Here is a 20,956-nt window from a genome sequence, read left to right on the forward strand (position 1 = left end):
AAGGCCCACATCAATCTTTCTTTGAGGACATACATATCATCGCTAAAATTCAGCTCTGTGTCATGGCATATGACATTATTCAATATCCAACTTGGTCTTAACTTAAAACAAAAGTTCATTTCTGGAGAAAATAAGGCCAATAAATCAAATTTTCTTAAACATTTGAGTTTAATCATTTACGAGATCTCCTCTCTTTAAAAAGTCTTCTTGGTAACAAAAAAAGTATGGTAGCAACAAAAATGACACAACAAATGATATACAATTATTTTGGGGTGTGTGTGTAAAAATTTTTTTTTTTTTTTGAGATGGAGTCTCGCTCTGTCGCCCAGGCTGGAGTGCAGTGGCGCCATCTCAGCTCACTGCAAGCTCCGCCTCCCGGGTTCACGCCATTCTCCTGCCTCAGCCTCCCGAGTAGCTGGGACTACAGGCACGCGCCACCACGCCCGACTAAATTTTGTATTTTTAGTAGAGACGGGGTTTCACCATGTTCACCAGGATGGTCTCGATCTCCTGACCTTGTGATCCGCCCACCTCGGCCTCCGAAAGTGCTGGGATTACAGCCGTGAGCCACCGCGTCCAGCCATGTATGTAAAATTTAACACAAATGTAATATAAAATTGAGTTAAAATGATGTGTGTGTTTTTGTTTGTTTGTTTGTTTGTTTTTCTTTTGAGACGGAGTCTCGCTCTGTCGCCCAGGCTGGAGTGCAGTGGCCGGATCTCAGCTCACTGCAAGCTCTGCCTCCCGGGTTTACGCCATTCTCCTGCCTCAGCCTCCCGAGTAGCTGGGACTACAGGCGCCCGCCACCACGCCCGGCTAGTTTTTTTGTATTTTTTAGTAGAGATGGGGTTTCACGGTGTTAGCCAGGATGGTCTCGATCTCCTGACCTCGTGATCCACCCGTCTCGGCCTCCCAAAGTGCTGGGATTACAGGCTTGAGCCACCGTGCCTGGCTAAAATGATGTTTATATAGAAAATAATTATTTTAATTAAGTAATGAACTTGCATGTATGAGGGTCTTTTCTATTTTGTTATACTATGAATTGTAGAGCAAATTAATAAATAGTATTCTTTTAGTATTTACTTATTTGTTTAGCTATGTTATGCCAAGAGGAATTGGTAGTGATTAATAAAGAGTGACAGTTTTTGTAGATTTTTCTTTAACAATAAATAAGCTGGACACCTTTTATATGAGTATTGTTATTAATGGCAACAACAAATCTTTAACAATGTAGGCAGTGTGTCTGGAATTTGTAAAAGAGATGCCATAAAGAGGTCAAAGGAAGAAGACAGAAAAAGTGTGGGTTTATCGCTCATGTATATTAATCCCCAATAAGACAGGACCTGATATCGCCGCATCTTGGAGGAAGAAAACAAAACCATTACTGCGTAAACATCCCCAGTGCGGAGCCAACAAGACTCGGAGGCCCTGTCTGCAGAGGCAGATAGCGGTCACCCATCTATCCATCCATCCATGACACACCCCCATCAGAGAAAAGGGTCTGCTTTGTGTTTATTGGGTCTGGAGCTGAGGCTGCAATAGACAACCAATATAACAGAATGGGGGCAAATCACTTAAAATGTCTGAAATTGCATGACTATTTGACATTATGCAATTTCCTGATTTATTATTCAACTTTGCTTTCCACTAGGTGCTGAGAGCATGAGCATACAAGCAACAGGAGTTTTTAAAAGGCCGGTCTTCGATGCAGACAGAGCTAAGCACCTCAGTAGTGACACAATATAAACTTCACTACATGAAATCCTGGAAGTTGATGTAAACAGCTTTTAATAGCAGTGAACATTTGTTCGCTTTGTTTAGACCATCTGGATGTTCCATTGTGTTCAGTTCAACACTGACTGCCGCCGGGTGACAGTTGATATATGTTAAGTACAAGTAAAGTGCCTCAGCCCACTCTGGGGACCTTAACGAGAACTTTTCAGTGTTTTGTGGATTATTCTGTCAGATCGCAGCCGAGTCGCCTGCATCCTTTATGGCTACATGCCAAAGTCCTCCGGCTTTTTTATCAAAGGAGAGTTTTGCTTTTACTGTTTGAAAGGTTAGGAAAACTATGCCAAAGTTCTTCCAGGCAGCTTGGAGAGCACGAGCTGACAGGAATGATTTCCAATATGGAGGAGAGAATAAAGAGGACCTTGGATCCTAAGAGAATCCAGGCTTTGCTAGTTTAATATGCGACATGTCTGACAAACAAGCCATTAAAACACCACCAAAGAAAATCTGGCCAATAAACATATAAAGCGGTTGGTTTTCTGAAGAGGAGAGATTATTCCTTAAAAGCACATTCTCCTCCACCCACACAAACCACTGTGTGGTGTGCAATTGTGCATACGTATGTTTACTTTCTAATGCAAAGCAGCCTCCGCGTGCTCATCCTGATGTTGCATGAAGCAGAATCATTCAAGTGAAAAATGCCACTGCAAAAAAGACAGAGAACGAAACAGATCAACATTACTTTGTATAAAGATTACACAAGCACAGTTGGTGCCCTGCAGAGCAAAGAAGGGGCTTAAAAATCTGCCCTGACTCACTTACCAGCCAGTTTGCCTTTATTGGAACATCTGCGAAATGCTCAATTTGCACTTCTGGAGCTCTTCGAATCCACTGCTGTTGCTGCTGCCTGGTGAAACACAGATGAGGCATGATGGAGCTGGAATCACTTGAGAAACAAATATATTCCTGGCTTCTTTTCTTTAGTACATCATTTAAAAATGATTTAATAAATGCATTTTACTTCACTACAGAAAACATAGAAACTAGATAATGTCCAAGTCGAGTATCCCTTATGTGAAATATTTGGGACCAGAGGTGTTTAGGATTTCAGATTCTTTTGGATTTTGGAATATTTCATATACATAATGAGATATCTTGGGGATGGGACCCAAGTCTAAACACACACTTCATTTATGTTTCACATACACTTTATACAGATAGCCTGAAGGCAATTTTATACAATGTTTTTAATACTTTTGTGCATAAAACAAAGTTTTGATTGCAACCTATCACATGAGGTCAGGTGTGAAATTTCCTAGTTGCAACAATCAGGTCAGTGCTCAAAAAGTTTCGGATTTTGGAGGATTTTGAATTTCAGGTTTTCAGATTCAGAATGCTCAACCTGTATCTTAACAACTTGATCTCAGATTCTTGTTCATGCTGGAAACATAACGACACCTCTTGTGTTTGGTGTCCTGCCGGATCTGAATGAAAAGTCGAAATGAAGGGCAGAAATTTTATGTATAGGTGAAATCTATGATTGATACAACTCTGGGCATATGATTTAACTCTGGGCACATGATATAGATAATATGTGGTTCTAACAAGTACCACAATCGTCACCCTTTCCTTCTTTATCTTAGGTGGCACAAAACAGGTAAGGAAAAGCCTGTAGGAAAAGGGGAAATGTTGAGAACCAGATAGACTAATCTATGAAATGGGGATACTAATATTCCATCATAGGTTTCATCTAAGGATTAAAAGAGATAGTGCATGCAAAGATGCCTACTACAGTGAAATGTTTCAACAAATGGTTGTTGAACAAAATTGGTCACTAGACAAAAATCTACTGAAAATTTAATTATGTAAAGTCATTATATAGGCAAATAAGGATCCATGACCATATATTTTTAAGATACATTAATAAACAGATAAATAAGTTATTTTTGAGAGAGATCTCTATGTTGTATTGAACAAATTATACCAAAGATTCTTAGTTCCATTTATGGATTAATTACGTATCAAGAGCAAGATAAGTTTTCCAAGAGTCTCTAAAGATTGCGTTTCTCTGCTAATTTTTTCATGATTACAAATTAAGCAAAAAACCCTATTCGATAGTTCAAAAGAAAAAGAGAACAGAGAGGATTACTGGAAGTGTATTCTCTATTACATCTGGTAAATAAAATATATATGTGTATCATTGCATGTATTGTGCACCACTCTCAGGATAACTTTTGAAGTGCCTAGAACAGTACATCATAGAAGCACAATAAATGTTCACTGAATGAATGAAAAAACCCATAAGGGTTCTGCATCTGTAATTCTATGATGCAGCAATCTTGAGTCTTAGCAAACATCAAACACAATTGTCACAACAAAAAAACCACGATGAGTTTCTAATATAACAATAAACAACAACAACAATAACAAGTGACCAAATAGTTAAAATTTTCTAAAACAGAAATTTTCATTAGAACTTAACTGATTTTCCAAAGGATGGTGAAGTAGATGTGGATTAAATAATTATTATGATTTTTAAAAAAATTCATAGTCTTTATTGCCCATTGTATCTAACATAGTAGATTTCAAAGTGTTTTTATACTCAAAACTTATTTAAAACGACCTATCTTTATGCCATTTCTCTGAAATAAAACACAACTTAAAGCATATAGTTTTAAAGAATAACTATAGTTGAATTATTAGAATCATGTTTGGTTTTTTCCATTTACTTTTACTTCTCTCAAATTAAGCCATATCCAAGATAATATATGTAATATGAAAGGAATGAACAAATAGTTTCTGTGGCAAATTGTGTCTTCAAAACATGGCCATAACATCTCCCATTCCAGAAGCTCTTCTGTCTGACTCTCTGGTGATCTTGGTGCTCCTCTCTTCAAGTGCTGGGGTCTGTGCCCCCTTTCTTTGAAACTGAGAAGACATTTACGATGACCTCAGCCAACAATATAGTGAGAATGACGCTATGCACCTTCTAAGGCTATATTTTTTTAAATGCCATGTACTTTTGCTTTGTTCTGTTGGAATCCGGCCATCAGGCTGGGAGGAGACGTAAGCTGCCTCAGAGATAGGCCCACATGGAAAGTCCCTGGCCCCAGCTCTGGTTTGGTTCCTAGATGACATTCAGCACCAACTCACCAACCATCAAAGTGAGCCATCTTGAAAACGAATTCTCTAGTCCCAAGTCAGCTGACCCAGCAATGCCACATGGGGCAGAGGATAAGCTCCAAGCTGAAGATTCATGAGCAAAATAAACAATTTCTTTCTTACAGACTGCTATGTTTTGTGGTGGCTTGTTATGCAGAAATACAAAGGACACATAGTTTCTAAGATTAGAATTCTGAGATTCTACAAAGTTATATGTATATTATTTGTAATATTTTGCTTAAGTGGTTGGTAGAGCACAATTACTATTTGTGGGACTTGTTAGAAATAGTAAATGAGATTTTAGTACTAAAAAATTGGATTGAAGCTTTATCTGAACTTTATATTTCACCTACAAAACATAAATAACCTTCACCTATAAGATAGAAATAACAATTTAGGGTTTTTTTATGCTTTCTAGAGCTATCCATAACAGCAGCTATGAAACAACAATGTAACATCAAATAATTTGATTATATAAATATTTCTAAGTCAGTTGGGTAAACTGAGCCAGAGTTTCATTTAAAAAATTATAAGACATTTCCTGAGATGTAAAACTTGGTTATTAATCAAATGAAAGAATATAAATGGAAAAACACTTTGTAAACCATAAATCATTCTGCTAGAAGTCAATATTTTAAAACACACATACAACTTATTATTTCAACATCTAACAGCTCCAGTTAGACGGACATGATCAGAACACTGTAAATAATACATTTATAAATTCATTAATCCTTTTTAAAATTCCAGACTAATGAAAAATAGTGCATTTTTAAACAGCTACTTTGGCAGCAGGGGATTGGATTAGATGACCTCTTAAAGTTCTCTTCAGGTCCTATGAATCTGAGAAATACAAGCTGTCTTGCTATCTATAGACACCAGTTCAGAGAGGATTTTAAATCTAATTCCAATTATCTAAATGCTTTGCATTATACAAAAACAAAAAAAAAGTTCATTTCAATGCCCATATTAATGAAGTAATCATTAAATCATCTTCCATAATAAATGGCATCAATGTAAAGATTATTCATTTCTCAAAAACTGAATATCATTTGCTTCTGATTTTATAAATTATCATTTAAGTATTTTTGATTTTTCAAATGTAACAATCTTTTAATAGCCACAAAAAAAAGTTCTATTATAAATCAACAGACTGCAGTCTTCAAGAGAGCATATTTCTATATAATCATATTTTATACAGATCCCAAAAATAAGTAGTAAAAGATTTTTAAAAATCACATGTAGGCTATCTTACTGAGGGGATTTTTTTAAGTGTTAAATGAACCACATTAATATTCATGACTTCATCTGCATAAGCAATGAAAGAGCTTTATTTGATTCCTCAATTATCTGTATAAATGTTTAAATATTTTCTAACTCAGAACCAACAACAGCAACTCATTAGATACTTAAAAAAATTAAAGCAAAACATAAAAAGCAAATTTTGATCAAATGTAATGGTAGGAATGGGCCAACGATTCAACAGCATCTGTACTATAACATGGAATGTCACCTAGTTTTTTAAAAAGTGAAGATGCTAATTCTGCTGATGAAGATATTGTTTTTCCCCTCTTGTGCCCTATTCATTATGCAAGGCTGCAGAATATGAAGTGGAGATGTGTGATCCGGGCGATCTAATGATCTCCCACACCTGCTCATCTGGTACGATTTTAATTAACACTCCAAGGAGGTTTGTCAAGAGTAATCAAAAACATTGTCGCTTATAAAGCTGTGGCAAGAAATCAATAGTTTTCATCAGAAAAGGTAAGGTCTGGCATAACTGAACCATTTAATTACTTCATTCCAATAAACAAAAACTGCACATTTTAATGACTTGATTCGGGAGATCAATATCTAACCACATATTGCATTAAACAGCAACATGTGGTGGGATATTCGTAGTCATTTCCATTCTGAAAGCAGCATTCCTCTTTTTTATTTCATCCCGAGTGGCAATAGGTTGCCGCACCTATGCGGTGCTATGATTTATATCAAATGAGTGACCTCTAGGGCTGTAAGACTAGAACGGGTGACTAGCTCTCAATGGTAAGCTACTGGCACTTGACAAAGTGCCTGAAGCAGAATGAATTTACTTCTCTTTTCCTCAATCATCAACAGGCTCTGCCCTGACCCCCGTTCTGACTCCTATAACAAGATCTCCTGTCGCTGCCTGAAAAATTTACAGTCGTGTCGACTTCTCATTGAGCTCGAGTGAGTACTTCTGTCACCTTCAGTGAACTGAGTCCGCAGGAGATTTAACTAAACACCAGTCCTAGTTTAAAAACTAAATAAGTGTGTTTCCTGTAAAGCAGGCGGCATCCAAAGGCATCTGTTTCCAAACAGTATGATATTCTAAAAAGTCAAATTTTTCTTTGCACCACATTTAATTCAAAGCAACATTTGGGTCCTGAAACTCACTTATTCTTGTGGTGCCATGAATGTGAAACTCTCCTTAGCACTACAGACCTTAAGGACTATCTGTTTGCTATTGGTTGCCACCAGAAGACTGATGTCTACAGGGCACTTAAGTCATTGTGATGGTTACTTGAAAATAGAAATTCTTATTAACCTTCAGGAAATACTGTATGTAATATGCATACACCGAATACCCTCATGTTCAGCTGTAATAAACACACAGGTATGCAAGAGGAAATAAAGACATCAGATTAAACAATTAAGCAGTCTAATGCATTTGGTGCATCTTACTTCAGAAAGATATTTTAAAATATATTGTCAATAAGGACTTTAAAACGATGACTTGAAGAAATTTAGATATTAAATATCAGGATATTATAACATTCACTAGTAAAACATACACAATAAAGCATAAACCCACCTTTATGTAATATACATGACTTTTAACAATCGGCTTAAAATAAGCAATCAAAAGGAACATTTGCAAACCTCCGTGTCAACAACAAGGCAATTAAAAGATTGACGTTTGATGGTTTATTCCATCTCACTAAAGCCTTACGCAAAATTTCCACTCCCTCTTTAATTTTCAATTCTTCTACCCTCCCTGCTTCACAGCTCCTGGCTATTGGCTTTTACAATCTGTCCCTAGGGAGTGAGGAGTTATTACCCCTGTCGATGGAAGAGAAAGGGATGTTATTCCCTTGTCACCCTCTTCAGCTCCAGCAGATTCCAAGTGCTGATGTATAGCCTTCATTGGAGAAGGGCGGCTGAGATGCTGTTAGTCCTCAGGCCTGTCAGATCCATCTACCTGTGCCATTGGCATTACTTACTGGAGTCAGAGTGACACTCGGTGTCCCCAGAGTCAACCAAAAAACTCCAGGAGCAAACACTACACTAGGCATTCTGCTACTATGGAGTAAATACCATGACAAATGTCCAAGCCCCTTAGCAGAAAGGATTTTGCATCCTGGCCACAAGGGCAAATGCAAAAGTTTGTAGGCAAAATCCTTCAGCATTGTACCAAGTTTCTTTTGTTAGGCACTGAATATAAAATAAACATTCTGATGACTTATGAAAAAACTGACGAAGTCTCCTTAAAAACACTTTTGAGACCGGGCACGGTGGCTCACCCCTGTAATCCCAGCACTGTGGGAGGCTAACGCAGGCAGATCACGAGGTCAGGAGATCGAGACCATCCTGGCTAACACGGTGAAATCCCGTCTCTACTAAAAACAAAACAAAACAAAACAAAAAAAATTAGCCAGGTGTGGTGGCAGGCGCTTGTAGTCCCAGCTACTTGGGAGGCTGAGGCAGGAGAATGGTGTGAACCCGGGAGGCAGAGCTTACAGTGAGCCGAAATGGCGCCCCTGCACTCCAGCCTGAGTGACAGAGCAAGACTCCGTCTCAAAACAAAAACAAAAACAAAAACATTTTTGAGATGCTGTACCAATTGTTCACATTGCTTTAAATCATTTGATTCCTCTTGTTACTATGATTTCATCATTACATCATGAGAGTTAAGATACTGGAAATTTCTAATTTATAATTCATAATTTACAAACCTATATTCTTGTTCTCTCACTCTCTGTCTCTTTCTCTCTCTCATTCAAAATATAAACAATTGCTTCCATTAATAGTCCAAAAGTATCACAATATTTTACACGGGCAGAAAATAAATCTTAATTTCTAGAATTCAGCCATGAGTTCCCCATCCTAAGAAATGTCTTATCAGGCTCTAGTCCATGAGACTCTTCTGACAAAGATACATAGAACCTTTTATTCTTTTTGTCTTTGGTTTGCACCTCACATCTGTCCTTCTTCCACCCGTCTTTAACCAAGGTGGGTAAGCAAAGAGCGCGCAGTAAGAGTCACTGCCTGGCCTGGCCTGTTGGATGAGTTAGGAGACCTGGGTCCTGATGAGGTTAATGTCAGAGTCACCGTGGTCTGGTGCAGTGAGCTCCAAGATTCACATGCCGTGTTAGTAAAAAACAAACAAAAACAAAAAACCCTTGAGCTTGCATCCACAGCATATGTCTATTTTTTCATCTATAAGTTATATTCAACTGCATGTCCACAATAATTACCCAAAATCCTTAGAACAAAATATGCTTCAGATTTTCCCAATTTTAGCAAGATAATAGGGTGCAAATACCACACATTATGTAACACCCCAGTGGGGATCCAGGGCAGCGTCACATAATGAAACACATTAAGAGTTCTACAAAGAAATGCATGATTATTCTAATTATTCCTACCAATTGCATTAAATAAAGACTATTGCCACACTTCAGTTCAGGTCAGTTCAGGCTGAATGGCCAAATGAATTACAAACTAACTTCAGATTTTCAGAGCTTTTTAAACACTGGGATTGTGGATAAGGGATTGTGGACCTGTACTCTACTAGATTAGGTACAGCATAAAACATTTGCTTAAAAAAATAAAAATAAAAATAGATAAAGGGGAATGAGATAAAAATAGAAAAGGAAATTCTAACATTTTCCTCTTGTATGCCCACAGTGCACACACTGTATTTCAGAAACCACTCCACGCTAATTCCTAAGCAAGGCTACAAGAGGTGTAAGCACAGTTTAAATCTGCCCCGAGCAGAATGAGCAGTGCCATTCAGGAGGCAGTGCCACAGAGCCAGACTTCATAGTTCCCCTTCCTCCTCTTACAGAAAACACAAAACTGCAAATTGTCTACAGTTAAGAGCCAATACCCAAGGCAGCCCTGCCAGCCCCCTAACTCCTTAGGGGTGTGTAATGCCTTTATAAGTAGACTCACACCCATAATTGGGAAGAAAGAGAAGAGGATATCATGACTTGCAGGTAAATACAATGAATTGAAGAAAAGAATTCCTTTGCCAAACTGATTGTTGATTAATCACCTAGGGGACCACACTCACAAAGTTTACATTTTGTGTTTGTTAAAACTCTTCCAAGTGACCAGCATTCACTAGAATTGACCCAGCCTTACCATTTCTGGTAGTAACATTTTAGTACAAGTCAATAATCTATTTCCCAGAGTGACCTCTGCTACCCCCAAGGAGCCAGGTGAATATAGAAGCAAAAGAGGCTGAAGCACATCGATAAAGGGTGTATTTTTTGCTTGAAATCCTCAGTGAAATAAGTTTAAAATTGTAACATAAAGCACTTTCCACAAGGAGCCACCATTCATCATAAGTGGCTCTTCCTTCAACCCCGATGGCCAATTCCTTGTTCACTCTCACTCACTTGCTTTTTTAAAGTGAGAAGAACCGTAAGGAAGCCAAATAAATGATTAATGATGTCAGGGAACACCTAGACTATTCCTAAGTGTTATAATTTCCTTTTCTCTAAATTTTTCCTTTGGCTTATATTAATTTTGGCTCACATAGAAGAGAAGGGTGGTGCTTTTCTGATCATTGATTGCTCTCCCAGTGACAATGCTAGAAACCCAAGCAGAACAGACCCCCTGACCACCCACCCCTCCTCACTCGTTCCTATCCCGTAACTATGGGCCATCCGGTTTGGGTCAGACACAGAACCAGACTTCATAGTACCCTTCTCTCCTCTTACAGAAAACACAAAATTACAAATTACCTACAGTGAAGAGCCAAGACCCAAGCCAGCCCTGCCACCCCCTAACTCCTTAGGAGTGTGCAATGCCTTTATAGGTACACTCGCACAGATAATTGAGAAGAGGAGAAGTCGAGTGTGATGGCTCCCAGCACTGTGGGAGGCCGAGGCGGGCAGATCATGAGGTCACACATTCAGGACCAGCCTAGCCAACATGGTGAAACTCCATCTCCACTAAAAATATAAAACTTAGCCGGGAGTGGTGGTGGGCACCTGTAATCCCAGCTACTTGGGAGGCTGAGGCAGGAGAATCACATGAACCTGGAAAGTAGAGATTGCAGTGAGCCAAGATCAGGCTACTGCACTCCAGCCTGGGCCACAGAGCAAGAGTCCGTCCCAAAAAGAAAAAAAAAAAAAAGAGCTCACAGGTAAGTATGGTAAAAAATCAGAGCAATCAATGATCAGGATGGTTCCCCTAAGCCCCTCCTCCAACCACCCTGCCGGGACCTGGGCCTAATGGACCAGAAAAGTCTGTTGATGAATGCAGAAAGTTTTAGAAGTCACATCAGCTGTGTTCTTATCCAAAAGTACCTCAGTTTGTCGCTCACAAGCACCAATTAATGTAGCCACATTACCAAAGCTATTTCAACTCTAGACTCAATATTACATACCCGAAGGAATTCTATTTGCATATAATTTGTGCTTACTTAACGTCAGCAATTATAAAAATGTCCTCTGTCTCCTTTTCAACAAAGAAGGGCTTTTTATACCAGAATTTTGAGATGTCCCCATAGAGGCCTGATCACTCTCAAATAGCAATGAATACAGAGATTTCAATTCCCCAAAAAAATTTTCCTAGAAAAAAAAAAGTGAGATATCTTTTTTCTTTTTCTTTTTCTTTCTTTTTCTTTCTTTTTTTTGCCTCCATTGTGAATGTGTCTATTAGCTTGTATTTTTGTCTCTCACTCATGTCTTAGGTTCAGCAAAAATATTACCCACGGTGTGCAGATAAGGTCTGACCCAAACTGGATAGCCCATAGTTACAGTACCTCTTTACAGTGTCAGACTCATTTCAGCCATATTTTCAGGAGGCGAGTCAGTCCCCACGGATGACAGAAAGATGTACAAATAACGAATTGTCTCACCCAGGGTGCCTTGAGTTCCACAGTAGCTCTGTCTGGTAGAAATACAATGCCAGCCACATACATAATATAAGTTTTCTTGTAAAAAGGTAAAAAGAAACTGTTGAATTTTTACCAATATATTTAATTAAAAATATGTATATACAAAATTATGAATTAGATATTTTATAATATTTTTTCATGCAAAGTTTTCAAAATACAGAATTTATTTTACACTGACAGGCCATCTCAACTTTTTCATCAGAAATAGTTGATATCGATTTAAGTTTCTTTCTTTTTCTTTTCTTTTCTTTTTTGAGACAGAGTCTCACTCTGTTGCCCAGGCTGGAGTGCAATGGCATGATCTCAGCTCACTGCAACCTCTGCCTCCTGGGTTCAAGCAATTCTCCTGCCTCAGCCTCCTGAGTAGCTGAGAATACAGGCACACGCCACTATGCCTGGCTATTTTTTTTATTTTTTGGTGGAGATGGAGTTTCACCATGTTGCCTAGACTGGTCTTGAACTCCCGACCTCAAGTGATCCACCTGCCTCGGCCTCCCCGAGTGCTGGGATTACAGGCGTGAGCCACCGCACCCAGCTGATTTAGGTTTCATAAAATTGCAAGTTGAAAATATACCCAAGTTGTTCTGAACCATACCTAAAGGTTTTTCAATAACAGACTCAAGTTATCAGTTTTTACATTTAAACTTAATTAAAATTTAAAATTCAGTTCCCTAGTCATGACAGCTACTTTATAAGTACCTGATGGCTGCCTGCGGCTGAGTTTGGAACTGTCATGGTAGGTGGTCCTAAAGGAATATGAGAAAGGCTGGCAGGCCAGATAGCAGCTTCCATCCTTTTCTGTTCACCTTGGGGTCTCTTCAGCCTGGCAGACAATCCACTTTTGCTCGTGTCCTCAGCTCTCTAAGAGAAATTCACAGCTATTTTATGTTTACCGTGGGGACATTGTGGGGTGACTTTCACCACACCACGCAATGTCCCCTCATGAGACCACGTCTCAGCCAGGGTTTGAAATGGGAAGCAGAACCATGATAAGCATCATAGATTGAGGGATCTATTATAGGATTTGGACATTACACGGTTGAGGGAGGCAGGAGGTTGAAAGATCAGGGACGTGTCACTAACCGACCCTCCTGTGACACTGGCAGAGGGGGAGAGTGGGAGCTTACAGGGCCCTGTAGAAAGCTGGGAACATCTAGATGCTAGAGGCTGGCATGGAGACACTACCGAAGGCTGTTGCTGCTGCACCTGGTAGTAAGGTGGGTTTGCTCTTGTCTTCAGGCACGAAGAGCCAGATGCAGAGAGAGAGGAGAGCAAAAATAAGTTGGAACCTACTGGCATCTCTGTGTCTCTTCCTCAACTACATCTATCTCTGCTAACCTGCAGAAAATCACTGTTGATTCACTTCTGCCTTCTCAATCTTCCACCATTTCCTCTTTCAGCCAATTCTGCCCAGAGCCACAGAGGGAAGGGGGTCCTGGGAACAGTGGTTCCACTGAGCCAAGCTGACACAATACAGAACCACCACGGATGCCATAAAGAAGTTTCTCTCAACTCTCAGGACGGGGTGAAATGTTTCTTCTAAGAAAATAATTTATTTTTATCTCATGAACACTATGAATCACATATCTGATGGCATTTTTCGTTTGTTTTGAGCACTGAGAAACTCAGAACTGACTTTTCAGACTACTTTTCATAACTGCAGGTATCATGACATGTGTTTACATGTTAATCTTCTCCGAACTTTATTTTTCCAGTTGGCCTCCCCTTCTCTCATTTGTCTATTTTATCTTGTGTATTTTTATAAGTTGTCCCAAATGATTTTTGATGGGGGGAGTAGATAAATAAATGGACAGGGGCTAAATATAGGCAGATGGACAGATGAATAGATGGATCTGACTGCAGCCAACCTCTCCAACTTGTCTTATTCCACTCTTTTCTCACTGCTCCAGACATGCTGGCCTGGTTCTTCCAACACACCAAGCTCCTCCCATTTCGTGGCCATTGGGGTTGCTGTTTCTCCTCATGCTTGGCTGGTTCCTTTGGATGATGTGGGACTGTTCTTTTTATAATAGAATCCCTCACCTCTCAACCCACACGGTTCCTGGTATTCTACCCTACTTCCTTCACCGCTGTTATCTCAGTCTGGCATAATATGTTCAATTATTGCCTACTTATTTACCTATCTTTCTCTACCTTAAAAGGATGTAAGCTCCATGAGGGCCATGACCTTGCCTGTCTCTCTACTGCTGAATCCTCAGAGCTAGAACAGAAAGCCTGGCAGAGTGGACTCTCAATACATGTGTGATAAAAGAATCAATGAATGGATGAGCAGCCAATCAATCTATTGATACCCACTTTTTATTTTTAAATAACCTACAATGTGACGTTCTAGTTCAACAAATTCACCACTAATAACTTTTTATTGGTGAGGGAAGATGGAACGTGTTCTCTCTAATTGTGTAAATCGTGTGTAGTCAAAAGGTGAGGAAATTTTGCCTATCTCTCCTTTCACCAGATAAACAGTTGTCAAGAGTTTTCATTATCACCTATGCTTACATCATTATTCCACACTTCTACTGAGTGTGAGGAATACTGAGATAGTTTGTGTTTATTTTGGAGCTACTTGCTTTGCACCTGTGCTGTAGGCCAATCCCATCCTCATCCAATTCTTTTAACAGAGAAAGCAAAAGTAGATTACAGGAAACCTGGGAATGTTTTCACAAATAGTATTTGCCATTGTCATCAATCCTGTCTTTAAAAGGAAATTTGGGCCTGGCATGTTGGCTCATGCCTGTAATCCCAACACTTTGGGAGGCCGAGGTGGGTGAATCATTTGAGGTCAGGAGCTCGAGACCAGCCTGGCCAACATGACGAAACCCTAGCTTTAACTAGAAATATGAAAATTAGCTAGGAACAGCTGTGAGTGCCTGTAATCCCAGCTACTGGTAGGCTGAGGCAGGAGAATCACTTGAACGCAGGAGGTGGAGGTAGCAGTGAGCCAATATCACGCCACTGCACTCCAGCCTGGGTGACAGAGTGAGACTCTCAAAAAATAAAATAAAAGGAAAGGAAATTTTGACATTCCTTCTCTTTTTTGGGATAATAAAAGTCAGGGCCTCCTGTGGATTCTAGAAATTATCCTTGGAAATTCTTTTTTTTTTTTTTTTTTTTCAGACGGAGTCTTGCTATGTCACCCAGGCTGGAATGCAGTGGCACGATCTCTGCTCACTGCAACCTCCACCTCCTGGATTCAAGCGATTCTCTTGCCTCAGCCTCCCATGTAGCTGGGACTACAGACACATGCCACCACACTTGACTAATTTTTGTATTTTTAGTAGAAACGGGGGTTTCACCATGTTGGCCAGGCTGGTCTCGAACTCCTGACCTCAGGTAATCTGCCTGCCTTGGCCTCCCAAAGTGCTGGGATTACAGACATGAGCCACCACACCCTGCCTATCCTTGGAAATTCCAATAGGCAGGAATGTTGGTGGCTCTTTTCAGTTCCATCTAACTTTTACATTAGATGTTGCCCTGACCCACAGGCATGTCACAGATGAAATGATTTGAGAATATTTGTAGTATAGATCTTCATATAGATTTTAGGTTTAACACCTACACTCAGGTAAGAACACTTCTAAGACTAAGGAACAAAGTTCAAAAAAATATTTTAAAAATGTGTCTACAAGAGGCTAAATACTGTATGATTCCTCATATATGTGGTACCTAGAATAGGCAAATTCATGGAAACAGAAAGTAGAATGGTGGTTGCCAGCGGCTGGGGGAGGGGAGAACGGAGAATGGCTGTTTAATCGGTACAGAGTGTCAGTCTGAGATGGTGAGAAAGTTGTGGAGGTGGATGGTGGTGATGGTTACACAACAATGTGAAAGCACTTAATGCCACTGAATTTACACCTAAAAACAGTAAAAATAGGAAGTCTTATGTGCATGTTACCATATTTTTATAAAAAGCTATCTAGTTGTCGAGTCTGTCTCGGTGTACAGAGTCATAAACTAGCCAATGGAATCAGACAGCACTGCCTTCAGACCTTGCGGCAGGCTGTGTAATGGCCTGCAAAAGCATCCCGTCCCAATCCCTGGAACGTGTGAGTGTTGCCATTCATCGTGGAATACAGTTAGCAGATGTGATTAGGGATCTTGAAGTGGGAAGATGATCCAGGATAATCTCGCTGGGACCTAACTGCAATCCAAGTGTCCTTATAAGAGAGAGGTGGCAGGAGATTTGATACAGAAGAGAAGAAAGCTGTGAGATGCCAGCCAGCGGAAGTGGAGTCAGAGAGAATGGGTGCCATGCTGCTGGCTTTGACGATGGAGAACGGGGACAGCGCCAGGGAATGCAAGGAATGTGGGTCTAGAAGCTGGAAAAGGTAAGAAATGGATGCTTCTCCTTAGCCTCCGGAGCCAGTGCAGCCCTGCCGACACCTTGATCTGGGCCCAGGGAAACTGACTTCAGACTTACGACCTCCAGAACTGTAAAAGAACAAATGTGTATTAGTTTTAAGCCACCGAACGTGCAGGAATGTGTTGTCGTAGAAACAGGAAACTAATACATACATAATGCTCATATATTTATAGAACAAATATCATATTTCAGTATTAAAACTATGTTTTTGATACAAAATGCCTAGTATATTAGGTACATTCCCATTTTTTTCTTAGAAAGCTTTGTATTAAAGGTTTTATATGACATGGTATTGGTATCTCGGAATTATAATCAAATAACTCTACTTGGAAGTTCAATTTTTAAATGCTCAGGAAAAACCTACCAGAAGCAAGCTATTCATAACCTATTTATCACCTAAAATATTCTAATATATTCCAAAATGCCTTTTAATCCAAAATCAGATTTCCTTTTAGATGGAGAAGGCAAACAGAATGGAGTTAAATGTCCTTAAATTTGCATTTATTTTAGGTTTAGCGCTTACACTCAGGTAAGAACACTTTTAAGACTAGGGAACATGAAGTAGACAAACACTTAGCTCCCAGAGAAAAGCTGAATACCCTCCCAAACCTTGGAAAAGCAACATGAAGTCCATCCTAAATCACTGTGGGAAGCCTCAGCACTGGAAACATCCTTCAAGATTATTCAGTATTCTTCACTTAAGCCTTTGATTCCTTCACCAAAATCTAAAATGATAATATTTCAAGAACAGGCTAGGTACGGTGGCTCACACCTGTAATCCCAGCACTTTGAGAGGCCGAGGCAGGTGGATCATTTGAGGTCAGGAGTTTGAGACCAGCCTGGGCAACGTGATGAAACCCCCATCTCTACTAAAAATACAAAAATTGGCTGAGCATGGTGGCGGGTGTCTATAATGTCAGCTACTTGGGAGGCTGAAGCAGGAGAATCGTGTGAACCCAGGAGGCAGAGGTTACAGTGAGCCGAGATTGAGCCTTTGCACTCCAGCCTGGGTGACAGCACGAGACTCTATCTCAAAAAAATAAAACACAGATGGAGCGTTCAATACTGAATTGTGGAGATGTTATGCACTTCTGTATGTCTGGTTTATATCATTTCCAAGTGGTGACCACTAGGGGCAAACACAGAACATGTTCTCTCCAGTCAGAGATTCACTACCTTTAACACCACCAGCATCAACCTTCACTGCAGGCAGGTCTCCTCTCCATCCTCTGAAGAGCAACCAGAAAACCACTTCTTTCTCCAAGCTCTATGCCTCCCATGGGAAGTCTAACATGGAGATTACACAGATATGTGTAAAATGTTGACATTCAACAGAGAATCTAACAAATAATACTGAGACTTTCTAGTAAATAATTAAACTCTGGCTGGGCACAATGGTTCACGCTTGTAATCCCAGGACATTGCGAGGACAAGGCAGTAGGATCACTTGAAGCCAGGAGTTTGAGACCAGCCTGGTCAACAGAGTGAGAACCTGTCTCTACAAAAAATAAATAAATAGAATAAATTAAAAATTAGCTGGGTGGCCGGGCGCGGTGGCTCAAGCCTGTAATCCCAGCACTTTGGGAGGCCGAGACGGGCGGATCACGAGGTCAGAAGATCGAGACCATCCTGGCTAACATGGTGAAACCCCGTCTCTACTAAAAAATACAAAAAACTAGCCGGGTGAGGTGGCGGGCGCCTGTAGTCCCAGCTACTCGGGAGGCTGAGTCAGGAGAATGGCGTAAACCCGGGAGGCGGAGCTTGCAGTGAGCTGAGATCTGGCCACTGCACTCCAGCCCGGGCGACAGAGCGAGACTCCGTCTCAAAAAAAAAAAAAAAAATTAGCTGGGTACAGTGGCATGCACTTGTAGTCTGAACTACTCAGAAGGCTGAGGTGGAAGGATCACTTGAGCTCAGGAGTTTTAGACTACGTGAGCTATGATCACATCACTGCACTCCAGCCTGGGCAACAGAGTGAGAATAATGATGATGATGATGATGATGATGGTGATGATGATAATTAAATTTGCAAATGTCATCTCCTAATACCACTCAAATTTGTCTTGTCTTCATTTCCATGTCCATCACCCTAATGTAAGTATCATTATTTCACACCTGGTTTATTGCAAGATCCCCTTTACTGATCTCCCTTCATCCCTCCTTGAGTTTCTCTGATTCATTCTCCAATGAGCAGCCTAAACTATCTGTACTAAATGTTAATCTTATCACACCACTTATTCCGAGTCCTACTTAAAACCCTGCCGTGGTCTCTCCTTGTTCTGAGGAAGATCAAAATCCTTGCTAAGGCAAACAAAGGCTCTCCAAGGCTAACCCTGCCATCCTCACCATTTCATCTTCTCCCTCAGGCTCTCTGCCCTCAGCAACACTGAGTATCTTTCAGTGCCCCAAATGTGCAGAGGTCCCACATATTCCAAGGTCTTTCCTTTTGTGGTTTCTTCAGGCCCAGGATGTAGCCTCAGACACCACCCTTGCTCTTTGCTGGACTAATTGCCAGTAACAAAGGAGTTCTGAGGACTAATCAAGTCAATATTTTTAAAACACTTAGAGCAGCATCTAGCAACAACTAAGGTATTTTTTAATTGTTGTTACTAATATTAGTATTATTCCTCATCCATATGGATAAATATGGAACTTAGTCCCATAGATTTCCATAGCAAACCTTCAGACTCCCTAGTCTAGGTCAGGTTTCCTTGTTAATGCACTTACAGAACTGTGTTCAGGGGGTTGATCTCACTTTGTAATTATGTATTTATGTTTGTGGTCACGTAAGCCCATCTCCCTTACTGGACTTTAAAGTCCAAGAGATCAGGGGCTGTACTCTTCATCTCTCTTGTTTCCATGGTGCCTGTCTCTAGTGAAGGTTTAAAATGACGATTGTTGAATAAATTCATAGTACTACATAATATAAAAATGGTTAGACTCATTTAAAATATAGTGTTAATATGCAGACCTTATGGTATATACAAAATTCACTGAGAGGTGCCCTGGAGAGGGGCATCAAAGAGATACTGAATTTAGTCAGCTCTTGCCACCACAGCGCTGCAGAACAAACTGTCCAAACTCAGTGTTCTACAGCAAAACACTGACTGAGTTGAGCTCCCCTAAGTGACTCCACTCTGGGTAAGATTAGCTGGACTTGCGTATAGGTTGAGTATAGACCTGTTCCATATGTCTCTTAACCTCCCTAGACCAATGGCTACCTGGGACAATCGCTTCCCAGGTTGGATCCCCAGAGCCCAAGATCCAAGAGCAATGTGCAAGCACATTTATGGCATCAGCTTATGGTACATCTGCTATCAGTCTTTTGGCCAAGGCAAGTCACATGGCCAAGTCCAAAGTCAACAAGACAGAGAAGTATACACTGCCTGTGGTGGGAGGGGATAGGAGGGATTATTTGCTGAACAATAATTTAAATGATCACAGACGGTCATGCTCCAAAGCAATTGAATCTGAGGCAAAATGAGATGCCACGGCCACTGCCAGCTTGGGGAGGTAAGTGGCAATTATGTAGTCACTGTGAACAGAGGCAACAAACAGTGGTATCAAATGTAAGCCCCAAATTCAAAGTCACAAATAAGAGCCACCACTGAAAATTGATGTACAATGGAGATGCTTCTCGCTTTGGCAATTCTGTAACATGCTCCAGGGTGAGTAACAGCTGGGATTTCTTTAGCCATGGTAATGAAACCATGGTAATGAATGCCAAGGAAGCCTTACACCATTACTGGAAGAGTGTAAAAAGTGAGCATGCAAAGATGAAGAAAAATGCAAAAAAGAAGAGATAGAGATGAAATTAAGTGCAGTTAGAGCAACAGAATTATGAGTCATTTTTATTATGTTTTGAAGGCTTCCAGGACCTTCTCCTGTGATGTCCTGTGCTTCTCCTGTCATACTTTTTTTTTTTAATCTGTGTTCCTCTAGTTCCCGTACACTCATGAAGGCAAAGACCACAAGTCTGATGCAGTCCCCACTCTATCCTCAGTCCCTTGGCACACAGTAGGTAGCCAAAAATATTCATGGAATGAATAAATGAAATTCATAGTTGGATGACATCTAAAATTACCAACTAAATAATGGATTACTTTCTCCTGTTTATCCTGTAAAAATAGGATTTTGACTCAGTTTTAATAAATCAATTTTAAAATTAGGATTTTTTTTTTTTTTTTTTGAAATGGAGTCTTGCTCTGTTGCCCAGGGTTGAGTTCAGTGGCGCGATCACGGCTCACTGCAATCTCCACCTCCCGAGTTCAAGCAATTCTTCTGTCTCAGCCTCCCAAGTAGCTGGGATTACAGGCACGCATCACCACGCCCGGCTAATTTTTGTATTTTTAGTAGAGACAGGGTTTCACCATATTGGCCAGGCTGGTCTCAAACTCCTGACCTCATGATCTGCCCACCTCGGCCTCCCAAAGTACTGGGGTTACAGGCGTGAGCCACCATGCCCGGCCAAAATTAGGAATATTTTTAAAGTCATGGTGTCTGCTATTTTGGCTGGGATCTTCTGC

The 20,956-nt window shown here is 40.3% G+C and overlaps 1 long non-coding RNA gene across 3 annotated transcripts; it reads right to left on the reverse strand.

Moving 5' to 3' along the window:
- Positions 1-924: 924 nt before the first annotated feature.
- Positions 925-14,874, reverse strand: LOC115897393. Of its 3 annotated transcripts, none has more exons than XR_004057182.1 (4): positions 12,749-14,874; positions 12,011-12,042; positions 2,554-2,638; positions 925-2,435 (listed from the first exon to the last, which is right to left on the reverse strand). It is a non-coding gene; the product is annotated as an uncharacterized LOC115897393 (long non-coding RNA). The 3 variants fall into 3 exon arrangements; XR_004057181.1 differs by having other exon boundaries at positions 11,915-12,042; XR_004057183.1 differs by lacking the exon at positions 12,011-12,042.
- Between the last annotated feature and the right edge of the window lie 6,082 nt (positions 14,875-20,956).

Source organism: Rhinopithecus roxellana, chromosome 1 (assembly GCF_007565055.1).
Source record: "Rhinopithecus roxellana isolate Shanxi Qingling chromosome 1, ASM756505v1, whole genome shotgun sequence".
Lineage (NCBI taxonomy): Eukaryota > Metazoa > Chordata > Mammalia > Primates > Cercopithecidae > Rhinopithecus > Rhinopithecus roxellana.